The 18,503-nt window shown below is 39.2% G+C and overlaps 1 long non-coding RNA gene across 1 annotated transcript; it reads right to left on the bottom strand.

The window, feature by feature from the left end:
- Positions 1 to 260: 260 nt before the first annotated feature.
- Positions 261 to 16,966, bottom strand: LOC122466042. Its single transcript, XR_006291250.1, has 3 exons — positions 16,827 to 16,966; positions 11,528 to 11,534; positions 261 to 270 (listed from the first exon to the last, which is right to left on the bottom strand). It is a non-coding gene; the product is annotated as an uncharacterized LOC122466042 (long non-coding RNA).
- Between the last annotated feature and the right edge of the window lie 1,537 nt (positions 16,967 to 18,503).

An 18,503-nucleotide genomic window follows, 5' to 3' on the forward strand; every position in this document is an offset into this window, starting at 1 on the left:
TTTCCAAGGTCTCTAGTACTCAGCAGTAGTTTTTTCATTACCTATGGGATTATTGTATGCTTTAGGATGGGTGGAAATTTACACTTAGTAGAGGAGATGTTAGAAGAAGAAGGCAATCTTTGTTAATGAGGTGTTCACTTCTCTTTCTCACTAGCAAAGGACAGGTATCAAAGTAACAGGTGGTGGCCTTAAACTTACATCAGTGCTTCCATGACTTTTACACATGTGAATGGTCCAATTCTTGGAAGGAGGAGGTTGTGTGGCTGGGTCCTGATCTCAGCTCTTGGTTCATGGTGGCCCATCAGACTATCCTGTATGAGTGATCTCTGTGAAAAAAGACTATAATTCCTTCCTGCAATAAGTGCAGGGGTGCTGAAACAATTTGTATAGTGGGGATGCTGAGAGACATTGAACCAAACTGTAAACTCTGTATAGGAAACCATTTCAAACTAGGGGGTGCAACAGCACCACCAGCACCCGTAGTTCCAGCATCTATGGTTCTGGGTTCTATGGGGCATGACTTCTCTGATACAGAAGAGAAATGGGTTCTCTTTGTGTTCTTCAAGCAGAGACATAGGCTTGTAGTAATTGCTTGTTATCAGGCTGTATTTTTTCATCAGCCATGTGGAGTTTTCCTCCTTACCATTTTAAATTTTTTTTTAATGGAAATGTCTGTTTCCATTGGACATGAAGGATGTTCCCTAATGAGGAATCCATGTTGATAGTTGTCTAAATGAAAGGGTTTTAGGAGGTCAAGGAGGAAAGTGATATCCCATTATTTAAGGAGTGAGAAATCCATACACATTTGTTTGCATCTACCTTTACGGGGACAGGTACAGTGAGGGGAAAACACCTTTTTTATGTCATTGATATGAGAACTACATCATTATTAGAATTATTTGAAAGAAGCAACTTTCTGGTATTGGGACATTCTTTGAAGTCCTCTTATACAACCAAAACCCACGTGCCAACACCAATCTTTTCTATGACTCAGGGTTATATGGGAGTAGAAGGTTGAGCTGATGCCCCTCATAAAAGATTCGGGACATGGGGCACCATGGTAAATCCTAGACATAGTACAACTGATTCTATTGTTCTATTGGCTGAAATGGGCTTTTGAAAGCAAAATCACAGGCCTGTAATAGCTAGGACCTTAATCTAAAATAAAAAATAATGCCAAGACCGCACAAAAACGATAAACCAAATTGTATTGCTTCACTGGTCAGCACTCTAAAGGAAAACCAGGTGGTGCCATTTTGTTGAACCACAAGGGAAGAGAGCTCAACAGGAGGCCAAGGTTTTGAAAAAATTAGTTGTATTTATCTCTGTTGGAAGCAAGATGTGTTAAGCTAGATAAACCACAATCTTCTGTTTTAGGTTCTGAAAACAAACTAGAAAGCATATCTGTGAAACTAACTAATCTGGGATCTAAAGCTAATGCTATTCAAAAGCAAATTTGAAGCTAATGGAACTACAAATACAAACCAATGAGAAGCAAATCCTCATAGTAACAAAATATAAAATATCTAAATCTTTTATGGCTTCTAAAAGAAAAAAACAGAAAAGTTAGTCAACTAATGTTCAGCATCCCAGCAAGAAAAGAATGAGATGATCCAATCATCTTTATGGAAAAATCTTTTCCCTGGTATCTTAGAACTAAGTCTTATACAAACAAGGTCATGTCTATGCATACTTTGGTGTTAGAATTTTGATAAGGCCCAAAAGGTAGAGATTAGGAGACACAGTCAAACAAATTGCCAGACAAAAGCAAAAATTAATGATTGTTTGCGGCTGTTTATGAGAATGTTGGGGCTATTACACAAAGAAAAAAAGAGAGCTGAGCATTTATTGTTAAGCAAGCCTGTCCAATAAAAACATATGTAATGCAATATCCCATGAAATTGCAGGTTACTCATAACAAAGAGCTATAATTGGGGGTGGGGAGGGACAAAACTTCAGCTAAAATATCTAAGAAGACCAGCCCTTGAAGTATTGTTATAATAAGGGACCTATAATAAGATATTAATTAAAAGATTTTTTTTAATATCAGCTGTTTGTTTGCTTATGTGCCTAGGGCTGGATTTTTGGAAATGCTGAGTGCCCACAAAGAGGTTGGAAGTTTCAACTCAACTCACTGGAAGTTGCAGGTGATCATTAACTTGGGAAATCAGGCCTGTGGTGTGTATTTGTTATTGTTATATTTCTGTTAATATTTCTTAAAGCAGATTCCTTAGTATGACTCACAGAAATATTAATATTTTAGGATGTTAGTATTATATTAATAATATTTAATTCTTTCTGCCTTGTTAAAATGTTAGTTATTACTATGTACATATTATAATATCAGGAAAAAATCCCTAGAAGTATTAATTTAGATTAAATTAATAAGATTTTTATGTAGTTCTGTGTATGACTGGATAATTACATGTACATTTTATTAGGTAAAATGTATATCCAAGTGGATAGGTATATAGCTTTTTTTTAGGCTATTTTCAAAAGAGCCAAAGTGAGTGAGGTGCCATTGAAATTCAGAGGGATTTGGGCACCTAATTCTCTCATGATCTTTTGGAAAGCCATAATTTTAAGAAAATCATTGGAATGAAGACTAAAAACTTATGTCAAAGGCACAAGACCAGATTCTGATCCTCTGACTGAGCCACATTTTATTTTAAGAGAAACCCGATCAGCTTCATTCGGGCTGCTCATGCAACAAGGTATAATTCAGCCTGTGTATTGGGTCATGTGTATTGGACTTCAGAAAAGCAGACTTTGACTCCCACAGAGAGCTGATTGGCAGGATCCCCTGGGAGGCTAACATGAGGTGGAGAGGAATCCAGGAGAGCTGGCTGTATTTTAGAGGAGCCTTATTGAGGGCACAGGAACAAACCATCCTGATGTGCAGAAAGAATAGCAAATATGGCAGGCGACCAGCTTGGCTTAACAGAGAAATCTTTGATGAATTTAAACACAAAAAGGAAGTTTAGAAGAAGTGGAAACTTGGACAGATGACTAGGGAGTAGCATAAAAATATTGCTCGAGCATGCAGGGGTGTAATCAGGAAGGCCAAAGCACAATTGGAGTTGCAACTAGCAAGGGATGTGAAGGGTAACAAGAAGGGTTTCTACAGGTATGTTAGCAACAAGAAGATGATCGGGGAAACTGTGGGACCCTTACTGAATGGAGGAAGCAACCTAGTGACAGATGATGTGCAAAAAGCTGAAGTATTCAATGCTTTTTTTGCCTCGGTCTTCACAGACAAGGTCAGCTCCCAGACTGCTGCACTGGGCAGCACAGTATGGGGAGGAGGTGAGCAGCCCTAAGTGGTGAAAGAACAAGTTAAGGATTATTTAGAAAAGCTGGACATGCACAAGTCCATGTGTCCGGATGCATTCAAGGGTGCTAAGGGAGTTAGCTGATGTGATTGCAGAGCCATTGGCCAATATCTTCGAAAACTTGTGGTGATCGGGGAGGTCCCAAACAATTGGAAAAAGGCAAATATAGTGCCCATCTTTAAAAAACGGAAGGAGGAGAATCCGGGAACTACAGACCAGTCAGCCTCACTTCAGTCCCCAGAAAAATCATGTACCTGGTCCTCAAGGAATCCATTTTGAAGCACTTAGAGGAGAGGAAAGTGATCAGGAACAGTCAACATGGATTCACAAAGGGGAAGTCATGCCTGACCAACCTGATTGCCTTCTATGATGAGATAACTGGCTCTGTGGATATGGGGAAAGTGGTGGAAGTGATATACCTTTACTTTAGCAAATCTTTTAATATGGTCTCCCACAGTATTCTTGCCAGCAAGTTAAAGAGGTATTGACTGGATGAATGGACTATAAGGTAGATAGAAAGCTGGCTAGATTGTTGGGCTCAATGGGTAGTGATCAATGGCTCGATGTCTAGTTGGCAGCCAGTATCAAGCGGAGTGCCCCAGGGGTTGATCCTGGGGCCGGTGTTGTTCAACATCTTCATTAAGGATCTGGATGATGGGATGGCTTGCACTCTCAGCAAGTTTGTGGATGACACTAAGCTGTGGGGAGAGATAGATATGCTGGAAGGTAGGGATAGGGTCCAGAGTGACCCTAGACAAATTGGAGGATTGGGCCAAAAGAAATCTGATGAGGTTCAACAAGGACAAGTTCAGACTACTGCACTTAGGAAGGAAGAATCCCATGCAGTGCTACAGGCTGAGGACCGACTGGCTAAATGGCAGTTCTGCAGAAAAGGAACTGGGGATTACAATGGATGAGAAGCTGGATATGAGTCAACAGTGTGCCCTTGTTGCCAAGAAGGCTAATGGCATATTGGGCTGCATTAGTAGGAGCATTGCCAGCAGATCGAGGGAAGTGATTATTCCCCGCTATTTGGCACTGGCGAGGCCACATCTGGAGTACTGTGTCCAGTTTTGGGACCCGCCCCCCCCACTACAGAAAGGATGTGGACAAATTGGAGAGAGTCCAGCAGAGGGCAACGAAAATGATCAGGGGGCTGGGGCACAGGAGAGGCTGAGGGAACTGGGGTTATTTATGCAGAAGAGAAGAGTGAGGGGGGATTTGATAGCAGCCTTCAACTACCTGAAGGAGGGTCCAAAGAGGATGGAGCTAGGCTGTTCTCAGTGGTAGCAGATGACAGAACAAGGAGCAATGGTTTTAAGTTGCATTGGGGGAGGTCTATGTTGGATATTAGAAAAACAATGTCACTAGGAGGGTGGTGAAGCACTGGAATGGGTTACCCAGTAGGTGGTGAAATCTCCATCCTTAGAGGTTTCTAAGGCCCAGTTTGACAAAGCCCTGGCTGGGATGATTTAGTTGGGGTTGGTCCTGCTTTGACCAGGGGTTTGAACTAAATGGCCTCCTGAGGTCACTTCCAACCCTAATCTTCTAAGATTCTTCTATGGTTCTATGATTTATTCATACAATGACAACTCAATGAACAGAGAACAGATGTGACTTTTCACTAGAGCAGTGCCCATCAAAAATCATAGTGCCTCTCAAATGTTAAATATTCAAGTAACTGAGACTGAATTAACCTTCAGAGATATTGTGCTTTAACATTGCAAAATGCAGACTTTGTAAAATGTGATTTCACTGTGAAATGCACTTATAAATTCACATATAATATACATAGATAGATGTGTACACATACCCCACTTTTGTTGCATAAAATTGTATATTAATTTTAATATATATTACACTGTTTGAGGGAAAAACACTGCTTTCCTGTTAACCTTAACCAATGGAAGACAATGAAAAATCTTGCCAAAATTTGTAGGGATTTTTTGTAGTAAAGTAAGAGGTGAAAACAGCAAAACTGTTTGGCAGTTATCAACTATTTCTAGCACTATTATTTAAGGACTATTTACCCTCTTGTGTAAACTCCAGTTTTTCAGCTTCTCTTGCTAAGAAGTTTCATTACTAACCTCTTGTTAATGAATGTTAATAACTTCCTCCCTAGCAAAACAAAGAACTCTCCATAACATTCAAGCTCAGGCCATACAATAAATGTAAGCTAATAAGTGTCTGTGGCCAATTCATATTCTGGTGTGGTGTGCTTTTTTAGGAGTAGCAATATAAATCTTCAGTTTCACTGACAAAAGAATGAACATTCTTATTAGTCTTTATCAACTCACAATTTGAGAGGATAAAATCCCTCTTTATATTGAAATGGGTACATCACCTTGATTTCTATCCATCATCATGAGCCTTGATATGATTTCATCACACTCATTCATAAAGCTGTGAAGTGATAATATATAATGGGCTTCTGCTAAATTACACATACTGCTGATAGTCTCCTTCACTGGAATAATGACTGAATTAATGATTAGGGGTTAGTTGCCAATAAAGTTGTCAACAAAAAATCAGCCTTGGAGTAAGTCAGACTCAGATATATGATATGTTACTTCAAGTTTGTTACACACACACACACACACACACACAGAAGTGCAGGATACCAGAAGCTTATCTTTCAATCTACTATTGGCTTGCAAGACCTTTTTACTTTTTGATGCCAATAACTGTCACGTTGACACTTCTACTTTATTGATTCTTATGGAATTTATGACCTATCATTAGAACAATGCATTGAGAAACTGACGCATGAATGTTAATGCTCACTAAAGATTACAACACTTGATTTAAGCCTTTTCTAATAACTTTTATGAGAAATAGGTTTCAGCAGCCAGACTTAAATCTTCCAGAGGCTTTTTAGTGTTTTTTTTTAAACACATATCATTGCTGTTGTCTTTGGAAATTTGTGTCTTTTCACATCTAATTTTTCTTTAGAAGGGTAAGAAAAATCAGTAGTAAAAATTCATAAATTCTGCAGCCTTTCAGACGTCAGCCTGCAATTCACTGCTACTTCTAGGAAACCAAGCTTTTCAGTTACGTGAGCATGAAATTTTGACTGACTTTTACAAAGACAGTAAAGTAAATATTTATATGCTTGGTTTATGCCACGTAGATTCATGGGTGAAATATTGGACCCACTGAAGTCAATGGATTAATTCCCACTTATAGTTATTACATTTATTGAATTTCCAATGGTTCTTGCCTTGTGAGAAGAAGGTAAATAGGAATTTCCACCTTCCCTTCTCCCTACCATTCATTATTTTAGATAACAAATACCTAGTCCTAATTTCTTATCATGCAAAAGTCTCTCCATGCCTGTAACTATTTTCGTCTGGTAACATTTTTAAAAGCACAGGTGTGATTTAGGAGCCTAAGTCATATTTCAAAAGGATTTAGGCATTTAAGATACCCAAGTGCCTAATTGTAATTAGAATGTAGGCTCCCAAGTAACTTAATCCCTTTTGAAAATCTTACCTGTCAGATATCTCTGGACTCCTTCTATTTCTGCTATATCTTTCATGAGATTGGTTGACCAGATCTGAGCACAGTATTCTAGTGGGGCGTTACCATTGATTTATGTAATATTACCACCATTATTCTTTATCCAATTATTTATACATAGCCTAACGTTTTGTTTGCTCTTTTGACTGCCATGCACATTTCCAGATCATAAGTATACTCAGCAGGAATGTATGAAGGAAACAGAAGTGGCAGGGGATGTAAATCACTTTAGTAATTAGTAATAGGAATTTAAAAAAATGAAAGAAAATTTACTGAAGACAGAAAAGAGCTGGAATATTGGTGAAACCGGAACTTGAGACAGACCCACATCAAAACCAATCAAAGAACACAAATGTTGGGAATATTTATCTCTCTAAGAACATAAGAATGGCCATAGTGAGTCAGACAAATGGTCCATCTAGCCCAGTATCCTGTCTTCCAACAGTGGCCAATGCCAGATGTTTTAGAGGGAATGAACAGAACAGGGTAATTATTAATTGATCAATCCCCTGTTATCCATTCCCAGCTTCTATCAGTCAGAGGCTAAGGACACCCAGAGCATTGGGTTGCATCCTTGATCATCTTGGCTAATAGCCATTGATGGACCTGTCCTCCATGAATTTATCTAATTCTTTTTGAACCCAGTTATAGTTTTGGTCTTCACAACATCCCCTGGCAATGAGTTCCACAGGTTGACTGTGTGTAGTGTGAAGTACTACTTCCTTTTAAACCTGCTGCCTATCCATTTCATTGGGTGTCCCCTGGTTGTGTTATGTGAAGGGGTAAATAACATTTCCTTTTTCACTTTCTCCACACTATTCATGATTTTATAGACCTCTATCAGATCTCTCCTTAGTTGTCTCTCCTCCAAGCTGAAAAGGCCTAGTCTTTTTAATCTCTCCTCATATGGAAGCTATTCCATACTGCTAATCATTTTTTTTGCCCTTCTCTGCACCTTTTCCAATTCTAATGTATCTTTTTTGAGATGGGTAGACCAGAACGGCACATAATGTTTGAGGTGTGGGCATACCATGGATTTATATAGTGGCATTGTGATATATTCTGTCTTATTATCTAACCCTTTCCTAATGGTTCCAAATAGCCTGTTTAGCTTTTTTTAAACTGCCAATGCATATTGAGCGGCCGTTTTCAGAGAAATATCCACAAAGACTCCAAGATCTCTTTCTTGAGTGGTAATAGCTAATTTAGACCTCAACATATTGTATGTATAATTGGAATTATGTTTTCCAGTGTGCATTACGTTGCATTTATTAACATTGAATTTCATCTGTCATTTTGTTGTCTCATCACCCAGTTTTGTGAGATCCCTTTGTAACTCATTACAGTCTGCTTTGGACTTAACTATCTTGAGTAATTTATTATTGTCTGCAAATTTTGCCACCTCACTGTTCACCCCCTTTTCCAGATCATTTATGAATATGTTGAACAGCACTGGTCCCAGTACAGACCCCTGGGTGACACTGCTATTTAACTCTCTCCATTCTGAAAACTGACCATTTATTCCTGGCCTTTGTTTCCTATCTTTTAACCAGTTACTGATCCATGAGATGACCTTTCCTCTTATCCCATGGCTGCTTATTTCACTCAAGAGCCTTTGGTGAGGGACTTTGTCAAAGGCTTTCTGAAAGTCCAAGTGCACTAAGCCAGATCACCCTTGTCCACATGTTTGTTTGCTCCTCCCAAAGCATTCTAATGGATTGGTGAGGTATGATTTCCCTTTACAAAAGATGGGTTGACTCTGTGTTCATCTATGTGTCTGGTATTCTGTTCCTTACTATCATTTCAACCAATTTGCCTGTCACTGAAGGTAAGCTTACTGAGCTATAATTACCAGGATTGCCTCTGGAGCTTTTTTAAATATTGGCATCACATTAGCTATCCTCCAGTCATCTGGTACAGAAGCTGATTTAACTGAGAGGTTAATCCATATCCAGAATGTTGCAGCTAGTCCCTGGCTCTGTAATAGAGTTAATCAAAACCTTGGATCCAAGCAACTCAGAAAATTAGGATCCAGGTTTGAATCAGTATTTGTAGCTTGGGCCTGTGTATTATCTGAACTGTGTTCTTAAGAACTAACACTGCATTTTTCCTTCTCTTCCTCAAACTTAACTGTTCTGCCTTTATGTCTTCTTCTCTCTGCCTCAAATTTCATGAGGCAATTGCTTCACATCTCTCTGACATTTTGGTTTACATAGGTCAATTTGTAAAATGTCAGTTTTCTCCCTCTCTGAAACAGAGACAGGATATATAAATACACACTCAAGTTATCTGACAGCTGCTTTTAGTTGTGATTTTGTTTCTGTTTTATGTTAAGGGCTGTTAAATGTTCATTTCAGCTACTGTCTCTGTTTGTTAAATCAGGTCTGGCCAATCCAGTCTCCCTGACATTGTTCATTTGATCAGTGTTATTCTAGAAAGGGTACTTTTATAGGCTCTATTGAGTCTCTGTACAATCAGAGCACAGTATGTTCTCTGGGTGTTTCTTTAGGCATATCCATGAATTATGGAAATATCTATTAATCCATAGGGATTTGCAAACCTCTAATTCCATAACAACTGTATTTTGAATAATTTTGCATATTGTTTTTTATCTTGAAGTTTATAATTTTTATTTAATAATTATTTTAATTTTTATTATAATTTTTCACTTTTCCAAACTTTGGGGCTATATGGACCCTGAGTTCATGGAGAAATCAGATTGTGAAAATAATACTAAAAACTAATATTCTGCAATACTTTTTGCTAATAAAAATTGTTCCAGACATATGTTAAGCTTTAAAAATACAGTATATATTTAGGAAACTTTTTAGGAAATCCTTTTGTTTTGAGCATCATATGGGTGTCAAGGCTGACTGATACTTTCAGTTGCATTAGATTCCAGACCCATCATTGTGTTTCAAAGCTGATAATTTAGCACTTATTGTCTGTCAAGACAGAGAAAACTAAGACTACATTTTATATTTGGCGATCTTTTGTTTTCGCCTTTGAATATATTGGACATCTGTTCAATACCTATCATTCAAATTGCTGAGCAGCACGAAAAAAACGTAAGTTAATTTTTGATTACGTAATTTCAGTGAGCTTAAAATTCATTTTCTGGGAACTTTAGTGCTAGTGAAACTCACTCACACAAATGTTCATAGAAAATGAATACAAGAGGATTGCCAGTTGGCCAAAACAAGTCCCTTTAAACATGGAAACACAAATTCATGGGAAATGTATTGTGATATTTGTGATATTTGCTCACCTCTAGTAAGGATATTCACCTGCTGTTGAACTTGGCCAGATTCATACTAGCAACCGTTTGGCCATATTTGTTTCTGCCCGTAAGGGGGAATAACTACAGCCAATGCACTGCCCATTGCTTGCCTATTAACATGCATAGACTCCAGACAAAGTATGGATTTGAAATGCCCTTTTCATAGGGCTATTTTAAATTGAGTAATACCTAGTGTTGTACTGGAGGCAATATACTTTTCATACCATAGGATTTGAGAGCACTTATTCAGTTTAAATATAAGGTAACAATATCAAAGCTTAGCCAGGGCTCTACATTTTAGTTTTGATGAGCAAACTCTTTGGAGGAGAATGTGTGTCAAATATAGCTGTGGGGCACTGTGATTGTGCCTTGATGACAGTGTGGACAGAATATCCGTTCGAATGAAAGTGTTGGTGTGTCGTGGGGTACATGCACCCCATGCTGGCCCAGCAACCAAAGGGTTAATACAGGCACTGCCGGCCACTGCTGACTGGCAGTCTCACAGCAGCTAGAAGGATAAAAGGGCTGGGAAGCAGAGAGGTGGGGTGGCTACCAGAGGAGTAAGCAGGCTGGAGAAAGGAACTCCTGTCAGCAAACTGCTGAAGAGTTGCCCAGGGACAATGCCCCAGGAAGGGATGAACAGACCACAGACTGAAGAGCCTGCAGAGGCCTGGGGGAAGGTAGGAAGGAGCTCAGGGCTCTGTCAGACTCAGCAAACCCTGGGCCTGCTTGTCTTGCTTGAAGACTCTGAGCTGGAACCCAGTGCAGTGGATGGGCCTGGGTTCCCTTACCCAACCCCCTAATGGACTAGAGAACAGAAAGGATTTCAGATTCCTGGGTACCACAAAAGACTGATAGCCCCACTGAGCTGAGTGAGCCAGGGCCACACCCTGGTTGGCCAGGAAGGGGAACCATTGCACTGATGTACCAACTCACATGGTACATCTAACCACACAGGAGAAGAGCTATTACTAGGTACAACAAGGCTCAAGGGCCATCCGTCAGTGTATTTTTTATACAATACACATTTTGCTGTTTTAAAATGAAAGCATAAAGATGTAAATCTCCATTGTATATTTGCCGGGTACTTTCAATTTTATATTTTTGTGTGTTGCTGTAATGAAGTCATTGAAATTAGTCATGTTACAACTGGGAAGGATTTGACCCCTTGTTTGTCTCTATAAGCAATAGATAAGTTCCCATTCTGCAAGTTTTCTTTGCAACCAATTGGTCTGGAAAATATTCGGTTTTTTTGTTTGCTTGTTTTTTGTTAATGTAATTAAATTCTACAGCTGCAGAAAGAACTTCCAGAAAAAGTATTGGTCATGAACTTCTGATAGTACCAGCTCAATCTGATCTTTGGTAATGATGGGTTTGATTGTCATCTTACAATGACTTTACACCTGTCTATGGACCAAATCCAAAAATGGGATGACTCCATTGACTTCAGTGAACTTTGGGGGAGTCCCCAATTCCATTATACTCAATGGAATCACTCCTGGTTTACACTGATATAAGTTAGAGGAGAATCAGCCTTAAGATGTTTAATTATGCTGCAAAAGTGGCTACAGTAAAATACCGCAGTGAAATACTCTAGTGGTCTATAAATTTTTGGAAGTTCCTCTTCCTTCCCTCCCTCTCTCTCCATGGAGGCCCCGCTGGGCTCTGTTTTTGGACCTCTCCAATTCTCTGTGGGTGATTTTAGTCCACTCATGTGGCTTCAACTACCATCTTCATGCTGACTCCTCATAAAACTACCTCTCCACACCTGATCTGTCTCCTTCCATCCAGTTCTGGATCTCAGCCTCTCTCTGTGACACCTTCCTCTGGATATTTTCAGATCAGTTTAATAGTGAACTCCTGATCTTCCCCCTTCTACACTCCTTGGACCCCCTGTTCAGTCACTGATAACACCACTATACCTATCTCTCAGACTTATAACTTGGATGGAAGGAGGAGGGGCTCATTTTTCAACTTCTCTCTCTCCCCACATCCAGCCTGTATGAAAACCCTGATGATGCCCCCTCCACAGAATCTCTAACCTGAGAATTTTTATGTCTGCTCAGACAGCTAAAACTTTTGTCCATTCCTTATTTGTTATTTTGATTAGTATAACTTCCTCTCTGACCTGCCTGCCATCCATATAATTGCTTCCAACATCATATTCTTTGCCTGTTGATCTGATTATATAGTCGCCCTCCACCCCAAATATTTCTACTGGTTCCCCTTCACCACCAACCACATAGAGGTCAAACACCAAAGTCTCATCTTCAACACATAACTGCATAATTCTGTCCTCTTTAACCAACTTTATCTCTTATTGCATTGTCCTCACCTCTTCTCCTCTGTCAATTACACCAGCCTGGATGCTCTGTACATTTGCTTCTCACAGAACTCTCTTGGCACTCCCTTCTGTGCCATAGCTCTTCCCAAGCTGATGTTCAAGGCCACTATCATTTTTCCTTGTTCAAGTCTCACCTTGAGACCATGACTACTGCAAAGTCTAAAAGAGTTTATCAAGATAAGACAATACACACAAAAGTAAATAAACCCCAAATCCAAACCAAACCCCTTCTTTTTTCTATCATATTCTGCACTAACCTTGCTAACTAATCATGTAATCTTGTTGATCTCCCGGTCCTCCCTCTCCAAGCCCTTCCCATACTGTATTGTTACACCTTCAATATGTCACTACTTAAAATTGAGTTGTAAGCTTCCTGGGACAGAGATCACATCTGTTTGTTTGGGGAGGAATATTGCACGCTTTTTGAGTCTGTTAGAAATAAATAATTATTTTAGGTACTTATGTGGCCCCCATAATTGTAGTATCTAAGTGCCTCACAATCTTTAATGTGTTTATTATTCTCACACCATCTCTGTAAGATAGGGAAATGTTGTTCTCCCCACTTAACATATGGGAAACTGAGGCACAAAGAGGCTAAGTGATTTCCTAAGGTCACAAAGAAAATCTGTGACAGAGCAGGAGCTTGAACCCGCATCTCACACTAGCCTAAGCTAGGTTTCAGAGTAGCAGCCGTGTTAGTCTGTATCTGCAAAAAGATAAGGAGTACTTGTGGCACCTTAGAGACTAACAAATTTATTTGAGCAAAAGCTTTCGTGAGCTACAGTTAGTGTCTTAACCACTGAACCATCCTAACTCCATCCAGCTATAAAATAAATATGAATAAAGGCCAGTATTAGGGTCTTTCTGTTGCTCTTGCTGACATGGATGCTCTAGGTAATAGCTTATCTTTGCAGTTAAATTTTATTGTATGTTAAACCGCTTGCCAAACACAGAAAGTGATGCTAAGTCAAATGATAGATTACGGGAACATATCTATTATGTGAGTGTGATAAGCTGCCTGGGAATCCACTCTCACAACTGATTTCATGAGAGTTTCATTCCAAACAAATAATTCTATAAACATTCAATTCAGAGCAAAGATGAATGAGAAGGTAGAAAATCTTCAAGTGCTTTTACATACCTGCCAACAAACAAATTTAAAACCTGGTAGAAACATGTAGGTGCAAAATATATAGCAGTTTTCTTTGAAACATCATGCTATATTAAAACATCAGAATTGCGTTCAGAAAAGATGAGAAGAAAACCAGGACCTTTCATTAGACTAGACATGGAACTCTGATAACCAAGCCTTAGATCTGGGCAGAGCCAGAATGTCAGAAAGGAGCTGTTCTTTGAATTAGTGGGAGGATAAGAGATAATGTGGGACCCTAGGAGAATTGCTTTGGTATTTGTGTATTTGACTGACATCTAAAAGTACAAAGAATGCAACAGAACTTTGTGTATGTTTTGTTGTTTGAAATGGCTAAGACCAGGGGAAAAACATATTTGATAAGTTTATTGTATATACCAAGTGGAGTGTGCCTGTCACCTCAAAGTTTCTTAAGCCTTAGATGAGCATTGGTTTAATGCTCAAACACAGTGTAATGGAGAGGTTTTTTGCATGTTTTTGTACCCATGGCCTCGTGAAGATGGCTGTGGTGTTGTGCAGCTTGATAGTGCTCCTTTAAGATGCTATGTCTCCAAGCCAAAGAGGACAATAAAGGTTCAATAGAATTTTCCACCACATGGGTGTTTGTCAACACAACCAATAAATGGCTGAACAAATAAGATGTGCTCAGCTTCAGCTCTTCAATGGGTCTGCTGCAGTTCTCGCTTTGAGCTGTTAAGAATTGTGCAGGGGAAAGAAAAGTTAGATTTCACCAGTAGTGTGGATGCTTATCTAGGAAAGTTACTGCTGCCCCCTCCCTGTCAGTGCAGGGGGATCCAAGACTCTATGTTTGTGGCCTACAGGAATTGCTGCTGCTGCTGCTAGAGAAAGAGGAACAAAAATTCATTCTTCATTGCTGAGCTGAAAATGCTACATGCAATGCTTCACGCAGCCATCAGGTGGCATTGTGTTGGTGTAGTTGTCATCCCTTCTTTTCCTCATTTCCTGGTTGTGCAGGGAGCAGAAGGGAAGTTCCGTCCCTGAAACTGACCAAGGTCCTACTCCTCCTCACAGCAGAACCAGAAACTCAGGATGCCAGTGGTCTAGCTGGGCAGGAAAGAGGAACAACTCCCTAAAGGAAGGAAGAAGGGGACAGAGCTGCAAAGCATCTGGGGTTTGGTTTCAGCATGGAGTTGGTGGTGGGGGTAGGAGAGATTTGCCACAGGGAGCTGGCAGTGAGCAGGGAAGTTGCTGCCAGGAGCTGGTGTGGTGATAGAGGGGCTAGAATATCATAGAATCATAGAATCATAGAATATCAGGGTTGGAAGGGACCCCAGAAGGTCATCTAGTCCAACCCCCTGCTCAAAGCAGGACCAAGTCCCAGTTAAATCATCCCAGCCAGGGCTTTGTCAAGCCTGACCTTAAAAACCTCTAAGGAAGGAGATTCTACCACCTCCCTAGGTAACGCATTCCAGTGTTTCACCACCCTCTTAGTGAAAAAGTTTTTCCTAATATCCAATCTAAACCTCCCCCATTGCAACTTGAGACCATTACTCCTCGTTCTGTCATCTGCTACCATTGAGAACAGTCTAGAGCCATCCTCTTTGGAACCCCCTTTCAGGTAGTTGAAAGCAGCTATCAAATCCCCCCTCATTCTTCTCTTCTGCAGACTAAACAATCCCAGCTCCCTCAGCCTCTCCTCATAAGTCATGTGCTCTAGACCCCTAATCATTTTTGTTGCCCTTCGCTGGACTCTTTCCAATTTATCCACATCCTTCTTGTAGTGTGGGGCCCAAAACTGGACACAGTACTCCAGATGAGGCCTCACCAGTGTCGAATAGGTACTCCAGATGAGGCCTCACCAGTGTCGAATATGCTTGCAAGCAGTTGGTTTGATACAGACTGGGTTCCTCAAAGGAGAATGTGTATATGAGATGTAGAAGATAAGCACAGAGTGTGTCCACTTGGGTAGCTGAAATCATCAGGGGCTGTGAGGCTGTAATATAATGCTCCAAATTCATCCCTGGAGTGAAAGCTGGGAGTTGTACCAGTTTATTTCATGGCTGAATTTGGACTTGGACCTGTGCGTGCCCAGTGATTACCCCTCATATATCTATCGATCTAGATCTATCAGTCTAGATATATGTATGAAGGGTAATCACGGGGCACACAAGTACAGGTCCAAATTCAGCCTTGAAATAAACTGAAATAAACTCATCTATAAGATAGATAGATACACACACCATGGGTCAAATTCAGTTATGGAATAAACTGATTCAGCTCCCACCCCTAACCTTATAGTGAATTTGTATCACAATAGTTCTGCAGTTCATTCACTGTACTTTACCTGTGACAGGTCACTGGTCTTTTATTAAATTTACATATATAAACTATTTTATTTTATGCTGATCTAATTGTAGAGAGCATTTGTTTTTGAAAGCTCATGACAATGCATGTGATACAGGGGGCATTGGGAATCTAGCATTACTGCACTTTTTGAAGTGGTTTGTTAATACTTTATAAAATAACATATTTTTGTAATAATGATCTAGCTACTCCTGTTCCATTTAATTCTGTTGGACACCTGCACAGCTATAAATGTCATTCCATTATTATAAACATATTTGTACACGTGCATTTAACTGAGACATTGCACACTGAGCTGTCTTTATGAGGCCTGATCCAAAGCCACAGAAATCAATGGAAAGATTCACATTGATTTCAATGGGTTTTTGGATCATGCCTATAGTGAGGTAATGTAAGTGACCTAGATAGAATAAGCAATAAGGATGCATCCATGCAGTCCTTACCTATTTATACTACCATATATAAAAGCTGGTAAAGGAAGCAGTGTCTTCATTATATTTCTGTAAACAATATTGTATATAGCAGTTAAAAATATCATATGTAACACCAAGAAATGGCAAGGGAATTTAAACACTGGAATTCAGGGTAAGCTGCAAAGTTCAATAATAAAGAACAGTTCAAGTGAAACAAAGATGTAAAGAGATGGAATTCATTGAAACTGGATGCCAAAAGAATTAGAACATGTAATTCAGTCTATTTTCATTAAAATGGGATTGGAGTCATGGAGTGTCAGGTGAATAACCAAAAAGGAGAGGTAATGATGTTTAATGGGAGACTTGAAATGGTTTGGAAATTATTTTTTAAATGGTGTTTTGCTTTCTTGATGCTAGTTTAATTATAAATGAAATACTCATAGCATAATGATGACAGTGGTACATATTGAATCTTATTTCCTTAAGCTAAGTATTCTCACACCTTCTTGTCAACTGTCTAAATGGGCCATCTTGATTATCACTACAAAAGTTTTCTTTCCTCCTGCTGATAATAGCTCATCTTGACTAATTAGCCTCTCACAGTTTGTATGGTAACTTCCAACTTACCTGTGTATATATATAATCTTACTATATGTTCCATTCTATGCATCTGATGAAGTGAGCTGTAGCTCACAAAAGCTTATGCTCTAATAAATTTGTTAGTCTCTAAGATGCCACAAGTACTCCTGTTCTTTTTAGTGGTACATGGCTCACTTGCAAATGATTTCTGACAGTGTTCTAAACAAATGCTGAGGCTAGAACATGCCCTTTATATTTCTGTGCACTCTCCATCACTTGATACATGAGAGTTGTGACATTTTGGTTTAAATGTATTTGTACAAGAAGAGAAGACTTAGATGAAACATTGTGTTCAGGAGTGCTCAGTAGTCAATTTCAGGCAATCCAAAACCCATTAATAAGAAAATGGTCACATTGAAAGCAAATGGACACATCTTTCACACTTACGCTAATATATTTGGCTTGGATCATGAAGAAACAATATCAGAACTGGGGGGAAGAGGGAGACAATTTTAAAGCCCAATGGTCATATTTTTAAAGAAGAGAAGGCATAAACATGCACACACGCATTGTGCACTTTCCTACCTGTTCACATGCAAAAAGTGTTATATTTGTATGTGCTATTGTGGTAAATGTGGCAGGCAAATGTGGTTCACTTGGATTTGCAAGTGGGATTCTGTCTCATAAAATGTTGTTCCTAAATTATCTTAATGATACTGTGCCAGATTCATCCTTTTTGTAACTCTGTTGCCTTCTGTGGGTTTACATCTGGAATAAATTTTGCCAGTTGTTTCTGATGCAAGAAGAATTTATGAAAATACGGGAGGCTGATATGTTGCATTGTACTGCTGAATCTATTACATTTTATTGTAAGGTGGCGTCCCATCCCAATATCAAATAGGGACACATACTTTTTTATTTTGATGACATTGATTCTTTGAGTTTCTCAGTCTTTACAATTTCTGAGTCCTGTATAGTACACGTTTAATATCCCAAAGTTGCCTTTTCCTGAGTTAATATTTGCTATCATTTATGTTATGATCTATTTAGCCAAAAGTGTTTTTGATTGAAGTTGATGACATATGAAAAAAGGATATCTTCCTGTTTTCTGAAACATTAAAATTAACATCTGTTGCTGAGGATTCTTTATTATGACAATTTCAGCATTGGTTTTGTTATTGTATCTACCAAAGTCACAAAGCAGAACTTCTGAGTTTAATACTTCTCATGATGGTATCAGAGCACAAAAATGCCATCCTGTTTTGATATCAATGATACTAAAGTGAGCTGAACAGAATTAGGAAGGTCATAGAGACTTTTGGGGGCATGACTCAAGACTGATCATTATTTTTCAAAATATGTTTTAACAGTACAGAAAGTAGAACATACTCGAGATTAATGCATGGTGCAATCTGTTCTGTTTCAGAAATATTACATTATAAACTGGTAACAGGATTGGATAATAGCATGGTGAATTCTGGGTGCTTAGGATCCCAAAATGAGATAAAAGACTTTGTTGTGGGTGCGGGATCCAGCAGATATTTTTGAGGCTGTTTGTAGA

The sequence above is a fragment of the Chelonia mydas genome, chromosome 5 (assembly GCF_015237465.2).
Source record: "Chelonia mydas isolate rCheMyd1 chromosome 5, rCheMyd1.pri.v2, whole genome shotgun sequence".
Classification (NCBI taxonomy): Eukaryota; Metazoa; Chordata; order Testudines; family Cheloniidae; genus Chelonia; species Chelonia mydas.